The sequence below is a fragment of the Schistocerca nitens genome, chromosome 4 (genome assembly GCF_023898315.1).
Source record: "Schistocerca nitens isolate TAMUIC-IGC-003100 chromosome 4, iqSchNite1.1, whole genome shotgun sequence".
NCBI classification, from domain to species: Eukaryota; Metazoa; Arthropoda; class Insecta; order Orthoptera; family Acrididae; genus Schistocerca; species Schistocerca nitens.
In genome coordinates, this window is record NC_064617.1 from 408,297,987 (window position 1) to 408,323,470 (window position 25,484).

Below are 25,484 nucleotides of genomic sequence, written 5' to 3' on the forward strand. Positions count from 1 at the left end.
AAATAAAGAACCAAGCAATCAAAAGTTTACAGATTGCACATGGAGCTAATAAGACGGCAGAGGGCGCAAAGACAGTAGCAACTTCCGCAATACGAGTAGCAGCTGAAGCATCGAAAATGAGTAAACGCACAGAACAGCAAGGACGAGAAGCAGTGATCAATTTGAACAAGATGGTCGAAGTCGTGGAAATGCGCCAAAATGACACGGAGCAACCGATCGACACGAAAATACGTGAAGCCACGGATTTTCATGCGACAACGCCCATGGACAAATTAGAGTCTGAGCTGCGCAAATTAGCGACTGGTTCGGACGTAACAACTGCAACTCCAGTAAGCGAGACTGTAGGGGTCCGGCCTCTTCTTTCGTTCAGATCTCAAGAAGCTATCAACACGCGTATGGAGAAGAAATTGGATGAGGCGCTAAGGAAACAATTTCAAATACGGCCAAGCGCAAACGTAACAGGACCAGGAACAACTTCGGATGGCACGGATAACTGCATACCGTTAGCAGCGAGCAGTGTGAAAGAGTACAGTACCGCCCGACATTGAAAATAGGTACGAAATACTTCATTATTTTTGTCAGAATAACACATTTTTTTTGTAAAATAACTCAATTTCAATTAATACAGCGAAGCCGGATACCAGTGTGGGAAAGAATGACAATTTATTTATTTAATTGATCACATGTGCACTCCCACAAAATAAATCCCTACATCCAGTTTGGTGAGATCTGTGAAATAAATGAATGTGTGGTCGTCTGCTAACCGCAGATAGTGAATGTGAGTATATGATCATCTTTGAGACGATCCTTTGGCCACCTTTGGTGGGTCCAAAGAGATGAAATTTACCAGAGCTTTGAGCGCCTGAAATGTGGCTGACCAGTAAGGTAGCAAGGTGCTTCTCCTACTTCGACAGAGGTGCGAGAGAACCTGAATACGGCCATGTTTCAGCACTCTGCCGCTGGATCTTGTGCTGTTAAGACCTGTTTTAGTTGTGCTCCGTAATGACGAAAGAGTGGAGACATGCTATGCATGTGGAATATTTAAGAGTAGTTTGAAATAATAATTTTTCTATCTCAGGAACTTTTGTGGGGAGAATTAAATGTCAGGCAGGTAATATTAATGGGATTGTAGTAATCTTCGGAAGTGACCAACGGTCACAATGAAACCACGTGTAGCAATAAGTTGAAATACTTCCGTGTGCTTAAGTTAAGCTGAATTACTAGCGTGTGTACAATAAGTTGAAATATTTAAGAAATAGCGTGTGTACCATAAGCTGAAATATTTAAGAAATGGCGTGTGCAGGACTTGAAATTAGAGACGAGTACTTCCACGTGGTGAGTACTGTGTGAGTCTCAATCTGTGTATGAGACAAAGGATAAAGAGAAGTACTCGTCCATGGTATCAGTTGAGGACTCGCGTGTGTGATGAATATGTTCACAATGTTACATTGCGTGATATGATTCCGTGTGACGCTAGATTTAAACTCTGAGAGAGAATCAAGGTGAGTCGGCCGTCTATCCAGAGACGCCACTTGGCTTGCATTGCACAGGAAGACGTGCATATATCTCCAGAGTTCATAGTAGGAAAGTAGAATTACAAAGTGGGTCAGTGTCGTGTGAAACTGGGATAAATATTGATTAAAGTGGGAAAGCTGAAAGTGATAGTGTTGTGACTATTTAGTGTAGTATTTCATGTTGCAGTGTGATGTATGTCATGTAATTTGGGCATGTGTGTTTTGCATGGGAGAGTAGCAAGGTAGTTTCAAAAGATTAGTGGGTTATGCTTGTTCCTTCTGTGTCGCTCGATCTGGAGGAAAGTTTCGTGATGATGATTGTGAGAGTCGAAGTGTGAGATATAATAAAAGATCCACCATCCTATCCAGAAAGTGCACTGTAGCGTTAAAAAAATTACGAGACCATAATGTAGAGATTCACCAATGTAAAGCCATGCCCACTGGGCGGAATTTCTCATGTGTTATTGTTGTAGGTTATAGAATTTGTGTGTTTAGGTTAGAGAATTTATCGGAATAAATAAGATAGTGAAAAGAAAAAGATTGGTGGACTTTTCCTTCGAATTGTATGTTGTCATAATGTCCCGAATTGATAATGTGTGCGCCATTCATATTCAGTGCGGTGGCCACGTGTTGACAAAAGCCGTTAAATAAAAGACAAAAAGTAAATGTGGTATTGCCAGTGCGTAGTGTACAGTCAGAGTTCTGTAAATTACTGATAGTCAGATGCGTGTTTCCGTTGCATATTATTCTTACAGGAGGTTGATTTGTAGCTAAATAGTAAGATACGAGAGTTCATGTTACTCGATTAATTAAGAATGAATCCACTCGCTTGGCAGACCACTCATCTTGCAGGCCTGACTGCTTGATGCCACAGTATGAGCAAGGCAAGTGTGGGTGCCTCTCATAATTTCGACCCTGCCAGGATATATTTTTTGTCAGGATATTTTTTGCCAGGATATTTTGTTGCCAGGATAATTTGGCCAGGATATATTTTTTTGCCAGGATATTTTTTGCCAGGATATTTTTTGCCAGGATATTTTGCTGTTAGGGTTTGTTGTTAAGATTTTTTTTTATTTTTGATGGAATATATTGTGATAGCGCTAAGAAGTAAAATTTTTTCTGTTTGCAATTTCTTTCTGGATTGGTGAGGATCTTTTATTTTTTTTATGTAATTAATTGCCATATTGTCCAAGGCTGGAAGATCGTGGTATAATTTTTTTTGCGTAATGTCCGTAGTAACTAGGTCGCAGTCGAGAAGTGTAGTCATCATGGAGAATAGCGATTCTGGCGTGAACGTAGCAGTGCAGCAGGAAGTAGCTGTTGACCATGGGTTAATGAGCGAGAAAGACAAACACTCCGAAGGGGCTGAATTGTTCAGTGGACCGCTGCTGGGTGATCCTTTATGCGGCGGGCTTTGTTCGCAAGCGGGGGCTTTTCCCGACGACGCGGGTGAGCCGGGACTAGGTCAGGTATGCAGTGAAAGTGGAGCTACCCTTAGCGAAGCTACGGTTTCTCAGGCGAACGAGGTGAGCGCACCAAAAGTAGCAAATGGCAGTGTGATATTGCAGTTTTTACAGAGGATGGATAGAGATAATAAGGAAAGAGATAGAGAGAAGAAGGAAAGATGGGAAGTGATGGATAGGGAGAATAAGGAGAGAGATAGGGAGAAGAAGGAAAGATGGGAAGCGATGGATAGGGAGAATAAGGAGAGAGATAGGGAGTTTAACGAAATACTGGAAGCGATGGATAGAGATAATGAGAGAGATAGGGAGTTTAAGGAAATATTGGACTCGATGGATAAGATAGTGAAGGAAAGATTGGAAGCAAATAAGGAAAGACTGGAGGCAATGGATAAGGGAAATGAAGAGTCAATGACGAAGCTACACACAGTTATCGATGAGCGTCTGCCCGTAGTTAATAATCGGTTAGATGAGGGGGAGAAGAATCTGGGTGCGTTGAAGGAAGTATGTGACGCCGTGAAAGAAAAAGCTAATAATTTGGAGGTACAAGTATTTGCAATAGAGAGTGATACTACTGAGCGTAGGGACGTGTTGCCGGATGAGCAAATCAAAGAGGTAGTGGTCAGAATGAATACGATTAGTGCAGATGCAGAAAAGATCAGTACAAGAGGCGAGACAGGTTCTGACAGTACGCAGCGAGAGGTTTATGCCGACCAGGAGGAGATACAATCACCATTACAGTTTAAAGAGGCACAATTAGAAACAAATAGGAAACATAGGGAAGAACTAGCACAGTTGCAATTAGCATGCAGAAGCGAAGGTGAAACACCACCGGGTAGACTGCAGAGGGAGAGTGAGATAAATTCAAAAAACGAAAATACGCAGAAAGAGGAAGACGAATTCACAGAGTCAGAAGCACGGTTGTGTCGGATAAAGCAGGTGGCAAACCCAACTGGGTATAGTCCAAGGCTGTCTCAATTTCAAGATTCATTACCTTCGTCGTGGGGACTGCCCCTCAAAATGAAGTTTGTGTGTAACCATTTGAGGGACGAGGCTAGAGCGAAAATGTAGGAAGACATTAAAGACTGTAGTAGCTACTTAAATGAATTCTGGTCGAAAAGTAAGCAGGACCAGCTTAAGCAAAGTATATTGATGATGCCAAATTGCAACGAAGGTGGTATAAGCGATCCAATGTCGTGCTATCAGGAAATGCTGAGACGAAATAAGTATTTGGATGTGCCATACGAAACTGGGGAGTTCATTAGGATCTGTATAACGAAGTTGCCAGTGAGATTGCGCAGAGATATAGTGATAGCAGGCAGAGGCTTAGACGATTCTGCGTCACTTCAGCACTTGTTACAGGAACTGGGTAATGAAAGCAATATCGTGAATGGAAACACGACTCATAGGCCAGATACTGTCGAGGATAGGAACGGCAGAAACTATCACAATGACAGGAGAGCATGGAATCCAGGCATTTCATTCTTGTCATAATGGATTGAAGGATAGGAGAAACTAATCCAACATATCAGCCCTTAATATCTTGCCTTAAAACACATGCAGCTGGCGCTGAAAATTGTCTATGTAGCAGACATACTCTACTGATATGTAGGAACGCAAATACCACACTTGTGAACAGAGAATAAAACACCAGTAATGGCATCTGTTAGGCTGGTCTCTCAGAGCAAAATTTGCAAATTTTTATTTCGAACAGTAAAGTAAAAGAACTGTTTCTTCAAAGAAACCAGTTGCTAAAATGTTATGTAATAATGCCAATGAGTCCAGTTTAATTAGTGTGATTTGACTAATTGCAGGTACTTAACACGTAATGTAAAAAAGTAAACGTTGTGATCTGTATGGAATAGGGTACGTTAATACTGCTGTTACAGGTAACATCTGTAATGTGAACGAAGTTTTTTAAATTAGATGCCATCTGATGTCATTGTCGTAGTGACAGTTATAATGAAGTGCTGTGTATGGTTGTTCGGAATCTGGTGTTAGGGAAAGAGGCCACTAGCACCGGGCTGCCCATTTCTCCCAGCTTGTATATTCTCTGCGCACATTTAATTTTCATGTAAGCTTAGATTCCTAACTAGCAAATTCTTTACGGTGTATAGTGGACCATTCAGAGTGAGGCGGATTGTCCATGAAAATGCTGTACTGATTGAGACGATCAAGGGAAAACAATCTCGTGAGCTTCATCGCATTTCTAACATCAAATTATGGAAAAGTTAAGGATAGATCTAAAGTAGACAATTTATGGTAGATAGTCAGTGTATTTATTTGTGGTGTGAACGTTGTGCAGGGTCAAATCGAACATAAGAATTTTCAGGCGGGATGTCAGGAAGTATGACGGAATAGACTGGTTGAATGAGTCATGAACAGGAGTCGACAGAGTGGTGTATGTACGTATTTTTTGTCATATGAATAAGGATCAAGCAGAAACGACGTGATGATTAATGAGTGGATAAAGATGGTAGATAGAGAAGCGACGTGATAAATATTAGTGGACAAAGGTGATATTTAAGGAGAGAAGCGACGAGAAGCAGTGTGATTAATAAAGAGAGATTCGACGTGATGAAACAGTGGTAAATAAAGGTGAGTAGAATTAATAATGTGGAGATGTCTTAGATGTATGTTACAGAGGGACCTGTGTATGGTGCAATAGAGATTGATGCCAATGGCGAAGGAAGACCAGGAAATGATGGAGTAATGGACGGACGGAGAGCCGAAATACGAATGAAGAGATGAGGACAACTGCACAATGTGAAAGGACATAAAGGGAGTATGAGATCCAAATGGTGAACGTTGTGGAATACTGACGTAAGGTGTAATATAAGTGTAGATCTAATTCTTAGCATAACATTTGCGATTTGGCAAAAAATAATATTTTTTGTTGTTGTTGAAGCCTGGTACCAGTATAACTAACCAAAACGGTACCAAGAATGTGTACAGTTATTTTGCAGGTTGAATAATTTGTGTATTTTTGTTCTTAGATGAAATGTCGCAATTCTAAAGTGATATTTAGCAGGAGCATTGATCAGTAAAGTGAATGCAGAGGTAAGCCGATGGAGAGAGGTGCCAAAGTGAAAGGACGAATTCGGAGACTGGAATGCTATCTCCGAAACAGCTTCATGTGTTATGTGGTTGAGTATAAGGGAGCAAAGGTATGGTATGTTGTCGTGAGTGTGGTGGTGTTAAGGCTGGCTGACTTCTAGACCTATTCTGTTAGTGTATTAATGGATTGAATGAGAAGGAAAATGTGATGTCTGCTGAGTGAGAGTCGTAGAGTAGTGTGATCAATGCGCACACTCCTGTAAAGGGGATGCTACCGATCTGTAACTAAAACATTATTATGTATTGTTTGATTGGGATGAACCTCGATGGCAGGTCAGGATCTGACATCATGTGGATGGTTCATACATGCCCTAGAAATGTTGTTATATATAATAAAAAGGTAAAATATATAGAAAGATACTAATTTCAGTCTGTCACAAACACAAAGGTGCATTGTATGTTGTAGATTTAGAGTCACCAGTTTCTAAAATGTTTATTGTGTTAGGATGTTAAAGTAGTTTAATATTTAATAACATGTGGTAGGTGCCGGCCGGTGTGGCCGTGCGGTTAAAGGCGCTTCAGTCTGGAACCGCGTGACCGCTACGGTCGCAGGTTCGAAGCCTGCCTCGGGCATGGATGTGTGTGATGTTCTTAGGTTAGTTAGGTTTAATTAGTTCTAAGTTCTAGGCGACTGATGACCTCAGAAGTTAAGTCGCATAGTGCTCAGAGCCATTTGAACCATTTTTTGTGGTAGGTAATAGTGAGCTGTGTAGATTATTTTCTCATTTTTTGTTAGAACACTTTCAAGGGGTTTTAATTTCAGTCTGTCACAAGCACAAAGGTTCATTGTATATTGTAGCTTTAGAATAAACAGTTTCTAATATTTTCACTGTGATAGGATGTTAGAGTAGTTTACTATTTTATATTGTAATTATGAGTTGTATAGATTGTTTCTTATTCCTTTTGTTTTTTATTTTACACTTTCATATTTTGTATGAGGGACGACAGGTACAATCAATAGCACAAGTGTGGGCTGTATATAGAAAAGAGATAAATGTTGATGTTGTATGTGTAGAAAACTAGGGTGTAAAATTTTATGTTTTTTAGAACAAAGATTCTTTTATTACCAATGTATCTAATAGATCATACATGCAATCAATGAGTATTTAAATACTGTAAAAATATCCTTTTGTCTGTAATGTTGCGAGACGCACGGAAGGGTCTGACTGTTTGGGTGTCGTAACGCCCATACTGCTAGCGGGCCGAGCTGACATCGCCATGGCGACGGGCAACAGAGCCGCGGCACTCCCCACTCCACTGCCGGTCGGGGTACACTCCACGCGCCCGCTACAGCAGGTCAACGGCCTGGGGCGACACGCACGTACCACTGGCCATTCATGAGTTCTGCCACCCTTACGACTGGGGAAAGTATTCCACGGAGGCAACAGCGGGTGGTTTCTTCTGCTCAACGGCGCGCGCGGCAGCGCCACGGCAGAATGAACGACGCGGGGCAGAGTCCGGCGGGCATTTGTTACCAGCAACTATTAACTAGTACTAGACTGTGGAGCTGTGAAACAAGATGACTGCTCGTTACGTCTCCATAAGGTGGAAAGTGAAGGACTGGTGTTTCCACGTTGTGAGTGGTGGAAAAGATTTTGTCTTTAGCAGACAGGATGATCGTTTTGTTTTGTCTTGACCACTGAACGGTGGGATCCATAAACTTTTGACAGTGACTTGTTAAGTGTGCTTTGTGAATTGCATGTGGGACGCTTGGTATACTTAAAGAGGAAAGTTGTCGTTTGGTGACTAATTATTGTATCAACGCAAGAAACTAGAGTGGGACATTGACATTTGCACTTGTAGTAGGAGACATTTCTTGAATTGGTGCGGGAATAAGTGCTGTTTGTTGGAACTTACGACTTTTAATTACACCATGAACTGAAAGGACAGATCCGTGGGTAATAGTACTTGTAGGGCCATTTCTGGACGACCAGATCCGTGTGGATGGTACGCTGAGAGTGACTATGACATTTGTGTTTAATGTGAGATACAGTTTACTGTTCAGTGCGTGTTCAAAATGCCGATTTGAGTGACTTAAAGACTTTCGTCCGGGTAACCATGGGAGAGCTTTGACACCGAGACAGTGTTTCTAGGGAACCTGCCAGCAACTTTTTAGACCCCAAGAAAATCACAGAATGAAATGATTCCGTGTGACTCGCAAGATAGGCAATAATGTATTTGTACTTGTAATTGTGTAATTTTTTTTTATATGTTTCATTCCTGAAGGGATAGCAAGTGTAATTGTATTTCATCAACATTTGTGTTTAGAATAGTTAGTGTTTTTTTTTATTTGTTCTGGGTTATCAAGTTCACGTAGCATGTTTATTAGAATATTTGGTACAATGATGCTTTAATTATTAGGCAGTGGCGTAATACTAACATAGCGGCTCTTGTTGCATTGGTCAGTAAGGTTGTCACAGGTGTCAAGAGTTTGCATTGCACAACAAATATCGGAATTAATTGATGCATTTTGATGTCGTGGACAGTAATGATCTTGTTGGTGTGTTGACTGAAGCCACTTATTTTCATTATCACAGTGGTGATATTTCACATTAAAGTGTAACGAAGGCTAGTCGAAATGCAAGTTCTTGTCGTCTAAATGTGTAACAATAGAGAAATGAGCAGTAGAGTAAGATACGAGAGCTACTGGTGGATTCAAGCACTTATTGCTAACTATTTATTGCGTGTGTTGATATGGAGCCTGACTTCTATGTGCAACTAGTGTACGAAATTTTTTTCTTTTGTTGATTTTGTTTTGTATTTAGACATTGCCGTGTAAAGATTATTACGCCGCAATTTATGAATGTCAGATTACTTGCTCTGTGTTTGGACGGTGAGCTATTTAAAATTTCAGGAGTACAATTAGTATTTTTTTATTTGTTTTAGAATTATTGAAGTTTGGAATACTCCCAAAAATAACGGAGATCCCGGTAACTAAGCCAATTTTTATCTCACCATTATTTTTTATTTGTATGATGTAATGTTCTATTTGCCATTTTGATTGTTGTAAACATTTATGTGTACGTTAATCCGGATTGTGGAGAGTACAATAATGGAACAAATGTGTCAATAATTTGGTAAAGTAACAGCATTTGGTCGTCTATTTGAGGTCACCAGGGGCTAAGGTCTCCTCCTGGTTATTTTGATGACTTGCTATGTTTGCTCTAATACAGTTTTCTTAAAAAAATGTTCGGAACTACCCACGCATTGCAAGGATAGTACCATGCCATTATTTTCTGCATGGCTAGCCGGTGGTGAAAGGGTACAGTACCGCCCGACATTGAAAATAGGTACGAAATACTTCATTATTTTTGTCAGAACAACACATTTTTTTTGTAAACTAACTCAATTTCAATTAATACAGCGAAGCCGGATACCAGTGTGGGAAAGAATGACAATTTATTTATTTAATTGATCACATGTGCACTCCCACAAAATAAATCCCTACATCCAGTTTGGTGAGATCTGTGAAATAAATGAATGTATGGTCGTCTGCTAACCGCAGATAGTGAATGTGAATATATGATCATCTTTGAGGCGATCCTTTGGCCACCTTTGGTGGGTCCAAAGAGATGAAATTTACCAGAGCTTTGAGCGCCTGAAATGTGGCTGACCAATAAGGTAGCAAGGTGCTTCTCCTACTTCGACAGAGGTGCGAGAGAACCTGAATACGGCCATGTTTCAGCACTCTGCCGCTGGATCTTGTGCTGTTAAGACCTGTTTTAGTTGTGCTCCGTAATGACGAAAGAGTGGAGACATGCTATGCATGTGGAATATTTAAGAGTAGTTTGAAATAATAATTTTTCTATCTCAGGAACTTTTGTGGGGAGAATTAAATGTCAGGCAGGTAATATTAATGGGATTGTAGTAATCTTCGGAAGTGACCAACGGTCACAATGAAACCACGTGTAGCAATAAGTTGAAATACTTCCGTGTGCTTAAGTTAAGCTGAATTACTAGCGTGTGTACAATAAGTTGAAATATTTAAGAAATAGCGTGTGTACCATAAGCTGAAATATTTAAGAAATGGCGTGTGCAGGACTTGAAATTAGAGACGAGTACTTCCACGTGGTGAGTACTGTGTGAGTCTCAATCTGTGTATGAGACAAAGGATAAAGAGAAGTACTCGTCCATGGTATCAGTTGAGGACTCGCGTGTGTGATGAATATGTTCACAATGTTACATTGCGTGATATGATTCCGTGTGACGCTAGATTTAAACTCTGAGAGAGAATCAAGGTGAGTCGGCCGTCTATCCAGAGACGCCACTTGGCTTGCATTGCACAGGAAGACGTGCATATATCTCCAGAGTTCATAGTAGGAAAGTAGAATTACAAAGTGGGTCAGTGTCGTGTGAAACTGGGATAAATATTGATTAAAGTGGGAAAGCTGAAAGTGATAGTGTTGTGACTATTTAGTGTAGTATTTCATGTTGCAGTGTGATGTATGTCATGTAATTTGGGCATGTGTGTTTTGCATGGGAGAGTAGCAAGGTAGTTTCAAAAGATTAGTGGGTTATGCTTGTTCCTTCTGTGTCGCTCGATCTGGAGGAAAGTTTCGTGATGATGATTGTGAGAGTCGAAGTGTGAGATATAATAAAAGATCCACCATCCTATCCAGAAAGTGCACTGTAGCGTTAAAAAAATTACGAGACCATAATGTAGAGATTCACCAATGTAAAGCCATGCCCACTGGGCGGAATTTCTCATGTGTTATTGTTGTAGGTTATAGAATTTGTGTGTTTAGGTTAGAGAATTTATCGGAATAAATAAGATAGTGAAAAGAAAAAGATTGGTGGACTTTTCCTTCGAATTGTATGTTGTCATAATGTCCCGAATTGATAATGTGTGCGCCATTCATATTCAGTGCGGTGGCCACGTGTTGACAAAAGCCGTTAAATAAAAGACAAAAAGTAAATGTGGTATTGCCAGTGCGTAGTGTACAGTCAGAGTTCTGTAAATTACTGATAGTCAGATGCGTGTTTCCGTTGCATATTATTCTTACAGGAGGTTGATTTGTAGCTAAATACAGTAGTAAGATACGAGAGTTCATGTTACTCGATAAATTAAGAATGAATCCACTCGCTTGGCAGACCACTCATCTTGCAGGCCTGACTGCTTGATGCCACAGTATGAGCAAGGCATGTGGGTGCCTCTCAAGTGGACATGGTGATATAAACGTTGCATTTTCTCGAAGCTGTGGAGGCAGCACAGATGAGGGGACGCCGAACGAGGAGATCCAAAGGACTGATATTTTCCGTAGGACGGAAGTTGTCGCCGAAACGTCATTCGATTTTCAATATTTCTTACAAGACCGAAAATTCGAAATTTTTCGAGATGAGGTTAATTTTACTGACCCACGCACTTGGATATCGCAATTTGTCCTCTCTTTACCTCCAAATTGGCCTTTAAAATACAAATTAGACTTTATTTGTGGACACTCCGCAACTGTGCGGAGAAAATGCGCGGAATATCAGCGACATGTAAGAGTTACCAGAAGTTCAAAAAAATGTGTGTGAAATCATATGGGACTTACTGCTAGGGTCAACAGTCCCTAAGCTTACACACTACTTAGCCTAAATTATCCTAAGGATAAACACACACTCCCATGCCCGAGGGAGGGCTCGAACCTCCGCCGGGACCAGCCGGAAAGTCTATGACTGTAGCGCCCCAGACCGCTCAGCTAATCCCGCGCGGCTTACCAGGAGTTCAAGGACAGCTTCCTAAATATCTACTGGTCCAAGGAGACGCAAGAGCGCATAAAGTACGAGATGATTGTTGGCAAAGATTTCGAGAGTTCAGGCTACAAAAGCTCAGTCAAGTTCCTTGATGCAATGATTAACAAGAACCAGTATCTCGGCGTACCATGCTCTACCAGTGAAATCATACGTCACTGTTACATCAAAGTTCCTTCAGAAATTGAACAAGTATTATCTGGCAGGTGCAATGTGAAATTCTTTACGAATTAGAGTACGCATTCCGAGCAGAGAATATCAGGGAACACAAAAGAAACTCTGACAGATACGTCGCAGGTCCTATGTCGCGTCCACAACATAACAATTATAATATAACAGGAATGGAAATGTACGAAATGGAACGCCTTAAGGAAACAATTCACGGTCGGGAATGGAACAACGAAGAGCCTGGAATGGGAACCGCAATGGTTATGTACTACGCAACGGAGGCTGGAATGGAAGGAGGAATGAAGGGTATGGACCACAAAACAATGAATGGCCAGACCATGGATCCGGTTTCAATGACAATCGAAGATGTGCGCGAATGAACAACGGAGGAAACGGAAATGGAGATCAGGCCGAGGAAATTGAGATTCGGGGACCGAACCCAGGACGAATGGCACGAGGAAATAACAACCAACGTCAATGACTAGTTGATAATGCAGAAGAGGCACAAAATGAATCTGCAGCTGAACTCTGACATAGCCTCATCAATGTTATTAGATATGACGATCTTGAAGAAACGTTGCTGGAAGAAAGAGTGGGGTTCACTCATAACGACGTTCATTCAATCATTATGCTAACCATAGAAGGAAAGGAAAAAGCAATTCTGGATAGTGGCAGTGAGATTTCAGCCATCGTGGAAGAGTCTTATAGACATTGTAAGGGAATGTAACTGAAGTGAACATGCAGAATAGGCTAGAGTTACTTTGCTGATGGGAAACTTCCTGATCGTGCCAACTGACAACTGAGTTGATTATCGGAAACGATTTTCTAAGCGAGTACAATGCAATGCTGGATTTAGGACGCGGTACAGCGACATTAAATAAGGCTAAAGGAACCACGCTTCGATTCATTGATCGAGCGATACAGGCCCAAGTCCCGGCGAGGTGCCTTAAGATCTGCGTAGATTCAGAAGACTGGCGTTTACAGAAGTCGAAATCAATGTTGAGAGGTGAAAGGGATTGCCACAATGAACTTGAGGACACTGAGGGCGAGATCTGTCATGCGATACAAGAGAGGGTTTGTGGTATTGACAATATTACCGTAGAGGAGAGAGAGGAGAGGGCTGAACTACAAACCATGCTACTTGACAACATTATAGTGTTCCTCCCTAAGACAGGAGCCATCAATAATTTCCAGTATGCGTTCCATGTCAAAGAATATCAGAAGTTCTTTGTCCCACCTTATCCCATTCCCATCACATACAAAGTCCGGAGAGAACTATGGAGGATGCTGCAAGAAGGAATCATTGAAACTGGTGTGTCCACGTACAATAACCCATTGCAGGTAGTTGAAAAGAACGATGGGTCGATATGTCTGGTGCTTGTTTCGAAGCAAATCAACACGATAATCTTGCTGGAAACAAACCATCCGGAGAAGCTGGAAGATCTCTTGCAAAGATTCTATGATTTCAAACTGTTTTCGTCCATTGATCTCCGTTCAAGTTTATGGCAAATAGAATTACACCATTCGTGTCGTCAATACACACTTTTCCTAATTGAAGGAGACTACTATCAGTTCCAGAGATTGCCATTTTGCCTTAATATATCGTCCACAGCGTTCGTTATGGAGCTGAAAGGAATTTTGATGGAAAGCCTAAAAAACGACATCACATGTTATGTTGATGATATCCTCATCATAACGTCCAATTGGGACTAACACAGCAAGGTCCTTGGCGAACTGCTAGGAGCACTAAGGCAACATGGTGTCACAATTAATATAGAAAAATCTTGTTTCGGAGCGAGGGAAGTGGATTTTCTTGGACATGTGATTTCGGCAGAAGGAATTGCACCAAATCCGGAAAAACTCGAAGCAATAGCTCGGTTCCCAAGACGACAGACCAGGAAGGACTTCATAGGGTTCCTGGGATCATAAATTTTTATATGAAATTTATTAGAACGAAGGAGAATGGTGCACAATTACTTTGTGCCTTAACAGGAAAGAAGACATCGTGGATATGTGATGAGGCAGCTGATCATGAATTCAATTCGCTTAAACAGGCTCTTGTGGAGGCACTTATCCTAGCTCACCCTGACTTAACAGCGGATTTTTTTATGTGGACTGATGCAGCGAAAACAGGTCTTGGTGTAGTAATATTCCAACAAATTATGGAAGAGGCCACGTTAGAAAACAAGACCATAGCATTTGGATGGCGGCTCCTTAGAAAGTGCAAAAGAAATTACTCAGTAACTGAGTTGGAGGCAAAAATTCAAATATTATCTGTTCAGACACAAGACCAATGTCTACACAGACCACAGAGCTTTAGAATTTTTGCTGTTGGCAAAATTGGGACCGATGGGCTGACATGGTGGGTTTTATTCCTGCAGCAATTTGACTTCAGTATCACACATGTGCTCGGAAAAATAAATGTGATTGCGGATGCACTTTCTTCATGACTGCATCATTACAGGATATAAGAAGAGAGGAGGATAAAGATCTAGAATTTAAGCAGCTGAGAGGACGTTGGAAGAACCGCCAAGAAGTCGAATTACAAATGTTCTACCTTGTAAGGAAGGGAAACTTATTCCACCGATGAAACGCAGCCAAGATGATATGGAGCTTTTATATACCAGACGAGTTAGTTAATAAGTTAATCTGGTACACCAACTTAAGTAGTTGTCACTTCAAACCACGGAAATGCTTCCTTAAGTTGAAGGACCTGTGTCATTTTAAACAAACGGAAAGACGCATAAGGAAGATTCTATCCGTATGCAAGGCTTTTCACAAAGGTGAAACCAGACAGTCATACAATAAAGGCACCACTCCATCCAATCGTTACAAATAAAACTGGGACACATGGCAGCCGCAGACTTCATCCGAAGCCTGATACTGAACTGTAAAGGGTACCCAGGATAAGATATAAACTCAGCTCACAGTTAGCAGAGGTAAGGAATAGGCTGAAGTTTAAGAAACTTGCAAGCTTCCGGGTTCAATCAATTGCAACCATGACTTTAATAAAATTGCAAAGGTAATGTAAATCAGAACACTGGGAGGAGTGTTGGTCTAAATAATGATTGATTTATTCTTTCTTAATATCACATGACAAATGATGGCTAAAGAAATGCCACACAAATATCTTATCTGACAATCACTTTCAATAAAATTCGGTCTATGGTTGACAAAGTGATCAGCTGGGGATCAACCCAGAACTAATCGCTTTGTCTGACTTCATAAATGTGAATCTGTGATATCGCCCAAAAACTACGTTACTATCAAGCATCTATACTCTACTACTGAACAAAGAGAAATATGGATCCAAAGAACAGGGTGCTGAGAAGCTGCGAATACTTTACCCTTCTGCAGGTGAGGGTGACACAGCACGACGCTCTCGCTGAGAACAGTCACGGACAGCGGCAATCTGTAATTAACGGCGTGCGCCCAGAAATATGCAAGTACGCCGTCTCGTGTTCGGCTCATTCGCAATGCAGTAACTTCCCTATGAGCCTCTGATACCCCAGTGGATTCCAGTGTGCAGATGGACCCATTTGCTGGTCTGCCAAACCAAACTCCATGGCTCGACTGTGTGTGCTGGAATACGTCAAACGTTTAGACGGCCACTCAAAACAAGCAAGTATACCGACGCATAACTCGTGTGCGTGATGCAAGAAGCAGTACCTCTGATGGTTCAAATGGTGACTGGCACAGGCTTTAAGTAGCACTCTAGCAAAGGACACAAGTCTCACTGTCTAGGTAAAGACCCGCCATTCTTTACCAGTGAAGCGCCAGTACAAGAGTGATTTTCTCTTTCTCTACAGCTTAGACTACACTCGCTTTAGCACAAGTCAATCACTAGGTTGAGTTTGGCAATTGAAGTTGGGAGAACGCCCTTCTGCTCTGCATAGACGGATTTGACCAACCACCGACCTTAAAACTTAGTTGGGAGAAAAGGAAAAAACATTGAGCTTTGCGTCCTGTTCCTCACATGTTTGCGCCTTGCGTCTGCTAAAACATGACTTGGATAGAACCACAGATCTCCATAAAAAGATCGGTAAATTCCCTGTTGCATCCATTTCGAACTTTCTAAAGAATGGCCATAAGCTCGCTAAAAGCCTCGTGCCTTCAGAAATATGTTTTGTAGCAGAGTCTGCACCGGAATTCGCGAAAATTCTCAGCTGTCTCATCTGCTTTCTGCCTAACAAGGGCCCATACTCTGCTTTACTGCTCGCCATCAAGTCATACAGTGTGCCAGTCAACGCTGCAGAGACTCCTCGGCCCTAGGCAGCCTATGTGGATGCGGCCGCCGACCGACCAGCGCCACCTAATTTTACTGTAGCAGATAGGTTCGAAAAAGGTGACTCGTTTTGAGATACGAGAGTGCCAGTAATATGATTCATTTGTGGCTGTAATCATTAAAGGACATCTCCATCGGATACATTGCAGGTATGTGGTTGAATGGATAGACATGACACCAAATCCCAGACAGCATTTCTACCAGAAAGCGTAATACTAGAGATCTGAAAAGCTAGTGTACATTTCTTACAACCTCAATCAGCACACCATCTACTGTCTACGATCCTTCTCAATCAACCATCGCCTATAACCCAATCGATGCATGGACAAACCTCTGAAGTGGCATCGAGACAGAATGCATTACAAAAACTGGAGAAATATCTAGCGACGGCATGAGGGAGTTGCAAATACCAGTTTCATACCACGTTTCTTAGACAAATCACTTTCTAAATTAGGTAATTTTATTATGAGGTTGAATCGTCGAAAACGTGTAACCGCACTGTTAGTCTTATAATATACACTTCGACAATCACCATCTATATTCAGTGTAACGGTATTTGTCTGAAAAAAAAAACACTTCATTCAGAGGTAATGCCATACCTCAATTTATAAATCCAACATAGCTTTTATTATGGCTACTTGTATCCACCTCTAGAACCGCTTGTGACAGTAACATACAGTAGTTGTTGCGATCGGGTTTTTTAACATCTGGCGGTTTGTAAGACGATTACCCCTCTCATTCTAAGACTCAGTGGTACCACTCGCAAGAAAAACTTATGACACATGTCCACCCATCGTTGATTTTCGGTCAGTATTATTTCGTATCGCCAGCAATCAGTTATTGGCGAAGTATTACACTTAGTAGTAGGGGATGTGTGATAGGTTCACCTTGAGCATCTGGCTTATAAAGGATGTGTTTCTGTTCCGAAATTTGCAAAGGAAAGGACTATGTTCAGTCGTAAGGAAGGTATAGATTTGATGTGGAATGCTGTGATAGAAAAGGGAAGAGTATTTCAAGTCATAAAAATGGTTGAGATATATCTATTTCCAGAGCCACAGTAGTCAGCAGGGTGTACTTCCGATTTCGCTCATTGTCGAGTATCATTCAATTGAGACCACAACCAGCCGGCCGAAGTGGCCGTGCGGTTAAAGGCGCTGCAGTCTGGAACCGCAAGACCGCTACGGTCGCAGGTTCGAATCCTGCCTCGGGCATGGATGTTTGTGATGTCCTTAGGTTAGTTAGGTTTAAGTAGTTCTAAGTTCTAGGGGACTAATGACCTCAGCAGTTGAGTCCCATAGTGCTCAGAGCCATTTGAACCATTTTTTTTTGAGACCACAACCATAACATTTAATTGTGAGTATACAGAGCAAATATTTATGTGACCGGTTTCCTAGGACAATTCTGTCTAGGGGTGCATGGCGCACCGGCGGTGGCCTGTGCCGGGAATGATTCACGTTTCCCGCAAACAGCAGGAGCAGTCCGGATGGAGAGGCCTGTTGGTATGCAGTAATGTAGCTTACTTAACTGTGTCGTCCTCTAGACGGTGGAATAGCGAACTAATCGATAGAATGTGTTGGACAGCTTTCGTGATTGCTTGGAAATTTGAGAAGATTCAATATGTACATGTGTTTGCACTGGACAATTATTCTCTACCATGTAAATTGTCCGGTTGACTGCTTCTGTACATTTCCCAGCTTATTTGGTTGAGAGAACATCGATTGTGGTGTGCACATATAGCAGGAGAAAGACACGTGAAAGACACGTTTGCTGGTTCTTTATACATGAGAAACACCTCAGTTGACTTTGTAAGTTATAGGGATGATTTGGGATCACTGACATCGGTATTCGCGAGTGGGAATATCAGTTTCCTCTATTTTTTTCGATTTCTTACGTAATGGTCTTCACAGACCGGATAAGGTTCTAGTTAGTGGTTTTCAGCACGCTCCACCTTGATAAAGTTTAGGGTTTCTAGAGAAATAATTTCCAGTCTATATTTTCGGAATTATACTATGGGGGCGATACTGCTATACAAGCGATATTGCTGTTTGCTTGATATCTAGAAGTATCGCGTAAATGGTATGACATTCTGGCAAGCCATGTGAAATTGCATGTTGTTGTTGTTGTGGTCTTCAGTCCTGAGACTGGTTTGATGCAGCTCTCCATGCTGCTCTATCCTGTGCAAGCTTCTTCATCTCCCAGTACCTACTGCACCATACATCCTTCTGAATCTGCTTAGTGTATTCATCTCTTGGTCTCCCTCTACGATTTTTACCCTCCACGCTGCCCTCCAGTGCTAAATTTGTGATCCCTTGATGCCTCAAAACATGTCCTACCAACCGATCCCTTCTTCTAGTCAAGTTGTGCCACAAACTTCTCTTCTCCCCAATCCTATTCAATACCTCCTCATTAGTTACGTGATCTACCCACCTTACCTTCAGCATTCTTCTGTAGCACCACATTTCGAAAGCTTCTCTTCTCTTCTTGTCCAAACTAGTTATCGTCCATGTTTCACTTCCATACATGGCTACACTCCATACAAATACTTTCAGAAACGACTTCCTGACACTTAAATCTATACTCGACGTTAACAAATTTCTCTTCTTCAGAAACGATTTCCTTGCCATTGCCAGTCTACATTTTATATCCTCTCTACTTCGACCATCGTCAGTTATTTTACTCCCTAAATAGCAAAACTCCTTTAGTACTTTAAGTGTCTCATTTCCTAATCTAATTCCCTCAGCATCACCCGATTTAATGTGACTACATTCCATTATCCTCGTATTGCTTTTGTTGATGTTCATCTTATATCCTCCTTTCAAGACACTGTCCATTCCGTTCAACTGCTCTTCCAAGTCCTTAGCTGTCTCTGACAGAATTACAATGCCATCAGCGAACCTCAAAGTTTTTACTTCTTCTCCATGAATTTTAATACCTACTCCGAATTTTTCTTTTGTTTCCTTTACTGCTTGCTCAATATGCAGATTGAATAACATCGGGGAGAGGCTACAACCCTGTCTCACTCCTTTCCCAACCACTGCTTCCCTTTCATTGCCCTCGACTCTTATAACTGCCATCTGGTTTCTGTACAAATTATAAATAGCCTTTCGCTCCCTGTATTTTACCCCTGCCACCTTCAGAATTTGAAGGAGCGGTTTCCAGTTAACATTGTCAAAAGCTTTCTCTAAGTCTACAAATGCTAGAAACGTAGGCTTGCCTTTTCTTAATCTTTCTTGCAATCCCAGAGTCTGGAAATGGGTGTAGAAAGCAAGCAACCAAGCAGGTCGGGACCAGAAACTGTAATGCCTTTGTGCCAAGGGGAAACAAGCCTGTCCTTCTACAACTTCAGAAAATGACTTCAGTCCACTGAGGGCACTCTAGTTATGTGTCATGAGCAGATGACTTGTGAACTCGGCTGTGGTGGATGACCGCCTGACTTCGTGGGAAATATCTAGTGCTGCAAGTAGTATATGGTGGATGTGCTCATGCTGTCCATCTTTGCAGTATCTGTTCGAGTGTCTGGCGGTCAATAGCTATATGAATGACGCAAAAGGAGCGATATTGTATGGCGCAGGATACGAATTGTATCTTTAGTACTTTGACACGGTATGCAGTGATGTACTGTCGGGTTGGAGATCGGTTTCACGCTCTAATCGTTCAAATGGCTCTGAGCACTATGGGACTTACCTTCTGAGGTCATCAGTCCCCTAGGACGTAGAACTACTTAAACCTAACTAACCTAAGGACATCACACACATCCATGCCCGAGGCACGATTCGAACCTGCGACCACACTCTAATATTCAAGCTTCCATCCTCAGTGGCAGAGCAGTGTAATTGAGCAAGAGTATTTCCATATTTGACGATCTGTAGGCCACTTCTGCAGGGTTTGACTGTCAGTGCAATATGGCGATCTGTATAAAATAGTTTTGCCGCTGAATTTCTCATCTGCAGAGAGAAAAAGGCGGACAGTGCTTCAACACTGGCAGCATCAGCCATTTAGTGGGTAAATTCAGTAAGAGCCAATCATAATGGTCCATTCATTCACAATACATCTTTTGTGCCTGGATATAGGAGCCTCTACATAGCATGAGAACTTTTGCATTTCAGAGATATGTGTTGAAAGAAAACGTCGCGACATCCGGGAAGGGTAACACTTGATGGATAGGGTGCCACGTTAGGACCATCAAGAGGAATGGATTCGGCGTTATTCTGCGCTATTTTTGCAAACTGGTGCTGTTAGGTTAAGCATTTCCATGCAGACAAACTGAGACATCAAGAAAGCTCCTACAAAAGCGACCATTAACTATTTCTGTGACAATTTTCAATTTCCGATATGTAGACTTGGCTCTTATTTACATAGCCATGTGATGTCAGCTTAACATTGAGATCCTTTTAGGTACACCTGCGATGGTAAGTCGCTACGCGAACGCTTCGCAGTGATGCGTCAGTCATGCTGGGGAGATAAACACGTGCATGGATAGACGCAGCTCGCATGTCCCATTAGGTTCGCTAGAAACAATGTACCCTGTTCTATTCTGGGAAGCATTGGAACAGATTTCTATAGGGCGAACTGTGACGCCAGCAGTGGTGGCCAAGCAGTTCTAGGCGCTTCAGTCTGGAACCTCGCGATCGCTACGGGCACAGGTTCGAATCCTGCCTCAGGAATGGATGTGTGTGATGTCCTTAGGTTAGTTAGGTTTAAGCAGTTCTACGTTCTAGGGGACTGATGGCCTCAGATGTTAAGTCCCATAATCCCTAGAGCCATTTGAACCATTTGAACCGACCTGTGACGTCAGTGTAACATTGAGAACCTTTTAGCTACATCTACAAGGGTAAGCCACTACGCAAACATCTATCTCGGCGCTGGACCAGCAGGTACGCCTCAGCCACTGTGGTTAGGTGAACATGTGTGTGTCCAGAGGGTGATACAGCTCTTGTCCAGAGGGTGACACAGCTCTTATGTACATAGACATGTGACATCAATATAACACTCAAAGAACTCTACGTGTATACGCGAAAATAGACGCGACTTTCACCTGCTGGCTGTAGGGGGCCTGAGAGCAATGGCTTGCGCCCCCTGCATTTGTCTCTCTGGCGGGAGCTCGCTTCCGGAGTCGGTGGCGTCAGCGTGTGCTCACGTTGGAACCTTTGTAGGGGGACATTTCGCTGAAATGTCGCGGTTTACGATAATTCGAAAGCGTTTTTTACGTGCATTGAGTGTTTATGCACTGCATTATTTCGCGTGTTTAAGCGTTGTGAGCGTTTTTGCAGAGCCTTTTACATACATTATTTTGACAATTTACGAGTTGTTTGAGTGTCTTTACATCAGTGTACTACATTATTTCGGTAATTTACGAGTTGTTTCCGTGTCCGTAAGCTGTGTATTGTAACCCCAAGCATGGCAGGGCGAGTGTTTTGTATCAGTGTAATATATATACTATGTCAAATCCGTCCCTAAATAAATTCCTCGAAAATAAATAAAGTACACTCCTTCCTCTGTCCAGCAGCCTAGCACAGGCTGAGTCATTTTCCCGCCATTTTTCACCCAGACTACCATGGGATGAAAGCACACTATGGTGGCAGAACTGAGTACTAGGTCAGTTAGACTCTGGACCTCATCGTGGACACACTGGATGCCGCTACTGCCTCAAATTGTTTAAATAAACACTGCGTGCAAAATAAAGACCTATACCATCCTATCCAGCACAGGCTGAGTCCTTTCCCCTTCAATTCCGAGGAACAGGTGACGGTCGGATGACTTAAGTTAGTGGAGGTAGCCCAAGTGACCTATTTTCCTGCCATTTTCTTATGTTAGTGGTGGTAGCCATGGTGTGTTGCATTGTCCAGCTGGAATTTGAACTTCCCGCCATTTTCTAGGGAGGGGAGAGGGAAGGGGGTTTGGTTAGTGGAGGTAGCCCAATTGACCTATTTACCCACTAAAACTTGAACTTCCCACCATGACATCATTGTGACATTGCCATATCTATCGCCGCCGTCTTGGATCCGCCATCTTGAGTAAATTTGGCAGCAGTGGAGAGTGGGTTGGAACATAATCTGTTCCACTACTCATGTCCTTTCTTCTTGTCAGTGTTTCGCACATATTCCTTTCCTTGCCGATACTATGGATAAGCTCCTCATTCCTTATCTTTTGAGATGCTAATTTTCAATGTTCTTCTGTAGCACCATATGTCAGATGCTTTGATTTTCTTCTTTTCTGGTTTCCCCACAGTCCATATTTCACTACTATAAAATGCTGTGCATCAAACTTACATTCTCCGAAATTTCTTTATCAAATTCAGCCCTGTGTTTTATACTAGTAGAATTCTCTTGGCCAGGAATGCCCTTTTTACCAGCGCTAGTCTTCATTTCATGTTTTCCTTGCTCCGTCCGTCATAGGTTATTTGGCTGCCTAGCTAGCAGAATTCCTTAACTTCATCTACTTCGTGATCACCATTGTTAAGTTTCCCACTGTTTTCATTTCTGCTACTTCGCCTTACTTTCGAACTTCTTCGACTTACTCTCAGTCCATATTCTATACCCGGTAGACTGTTCATTTCACTGAAGATAACGTCATCAGCGAATCTTGTCATTGATGTCTTTTCACCTTCCACTCCAGAACTTTTATTTTATTTTCGTGATTGCTTTTTCGACATATAGATTCAACAATAAGGGCGGAAACCTACATCCGTGTCTTACACGCTCTTAATCCGAGCACTTCGTTCTTGGTCTTCCACTCTTATTTTTCCCTCTTAGTTCTTGTACACGTTGCATATTATCCGTCTTACCCTGTAACTAACTTCTACTATTCTAAGAATTTGGAACATCTTGCACCGTATGACACTGCCGAACGCCTTTTCCAGGTCGTCAAATCCCATGAACATGTCTTGATTTTTCTTTAGTCTTGCTTCCATTATCAACTGGATTATCAACTATCTTTTTTTATACCGTTACGTTTCTAAAGCCAAACTGATCGTCATTTAACACATCCTCAGCATCCTTTTCCATTCTTAGTACTACCGTATCCCATTTCTTTGCGTCTTGATTTTTCTTGACTAGTCTCTTAAACTCCATCACTACTAACTGTGATCTGGGTCTATATCTGCTCCTGGATACGCTTTACAATCCAGTATTCGAGCAAATCGTTCTTGGTCGTCCACTCTTAATATTCTCACCTAGCTCTTGTACATGTTGTGTATTACCCGTCTTTTCTTATAGCTTACCCTCATTTTTCTCAGGATTACCAACATCTTGCACCATCTTACATCGTCGAACGCTTTTGCCAGGTCCACAAATCCTATGAACGTGTCTTGATTTTTCTTGAGTCTTCCTTCCATTACCAACCGCAACGTTAGAATTGCCTTTCTGGTGCCTTTACCTTTCCTAAAGCCAAACTGATCGTCATCTAACACATCCTCAATTTTCTTTTCCATTCTTCTGTACATCATTCTTGTAAGTAACTTGGATGCATGAGCTATTAAGCTGATTGCGCGATAATTCTCGCACTTGTCAGCTCTTGCAGTCTTCGGAATTCTGTGAATGATAATTTTTGGAATCTCAGATGATATGTCGTCAGACTCACAAATCCTACTCACTAATATGAATAGTCGTTTTGCTGCCAATGATTTTAGAAATTCTCCTGAAATGTTATCTATCCTTTCCGCCTTGTTTGACCTTAAGTCCTCCAAAGCTCTCTTGAATTCGGTCTCTAATACTGGATCCCCTATATCTTATAAATCGACTCCTGTTTCTTCTTCTATCACATCAGACATATTTTCCCCTTCATAGTGGAATTCCCGTTGCACTCTTAATGTTACCACTCTTTCTTTTAATTTCACGGAAGATTTTTTTGACTTGCCTATATGCTGAGTCTGTCCTTCCGACAATCATTTCTTTTTCGATTACTTCACATTTTTGATGCAGACATTTCGTCTTAGTTTCCCCGCACTTCCTATTTACTTCATTCCTCAGCGACTTGTATTTCTGTATTCCTGAATTTCCCTGAACATTTTTGTACTTCCTCCTTTCATCGATCAATAGAAGTATTTCCTGTGTTACCCATGGTTTCTTCGCAGTTACCTTCTTTGTGCTTATGTGTTTCTTTCTAATTTCAGTGACGGTCATTTTTAGAGATGTCCATTCCTATTCAGCTATACTGACTACTTAGCTATTCCTTAATGCTGTATCTATAGAATATTCGCTATTACTAGCTGAAATTTATTAGAGAATTCAATCAGTCTTTCTCCTCTCTCATTCCTTGTCTCGAGCCCATATTCTCCTGTAACCTACTCTTCTATTCTATCCCCTACAACCGCATTCCAGTTCCCCATGACTATTAGATTTCCATCTCCCTTTACGTACTGTATTACGCTTTCAATATTCTCATATATTTTCTCTGTCTCTTCATATTCAGCTTGCGCTGGCGGCATCGCTGTTTGTGCTGGTCTGCCGTAGATTCTGATAAGAATGACTATTAGATTTCCATCTCCCTTTACGTACTATATTACGCTTTCAATATTCTCATATATTTTCTCTGTCTCTTCATATTCAGCTTGCGGTGACGGCATCGCTGTTTGTGCTGGTCTGCTGTAGATTCTGATAAGAACAACCCTACCAATGAAGTCTTCACAGTAACACTCTCTGCCCTACCTTCCTATTCATAACGAATCCTACTCCAGTTATACCAATTTCCTATACTCAGTTGACCAGAAATATTCTTTCCATTTCACTTCACTGACTCTTGCTATATCTACTGTAGATTGAGCCTTAGCATTTCACTTTTCAGATTTTCTAGCTTCTGTATCACATTCAAACTGCTGGCACTTCACTCCCAGACTCGTAGAACGTTTTCCTTTCGTTGGTTATTTAATCTTTTTCTCGTGGTCACTTCCCCTTGGCAGACCCCGACCGGAGATTCGAATGGGGGCTAGTCCGGAATCTTTTGCTAATGGAGAGAACATCATGGCACATTTTCAGTTACAGTCCACACGTCTCTAATGCAGTGGTTTGCATTGCCTCCTGTATTCTCATACCGTTGATCATTGCTGATTCTTCCACCTTTAGGGTCTGTTTCCCACCGCGAGGACAAGAGAGTGCCGTGAATATTTGTCCGGTCCTCCGCCTTCTTCGACAAGGCCGGTGGCTGAATGAAGGTAGCTTCTTAAGCTGGAAATCATCGGCCACCATTATTATGATTTTCATTCAAAATTTA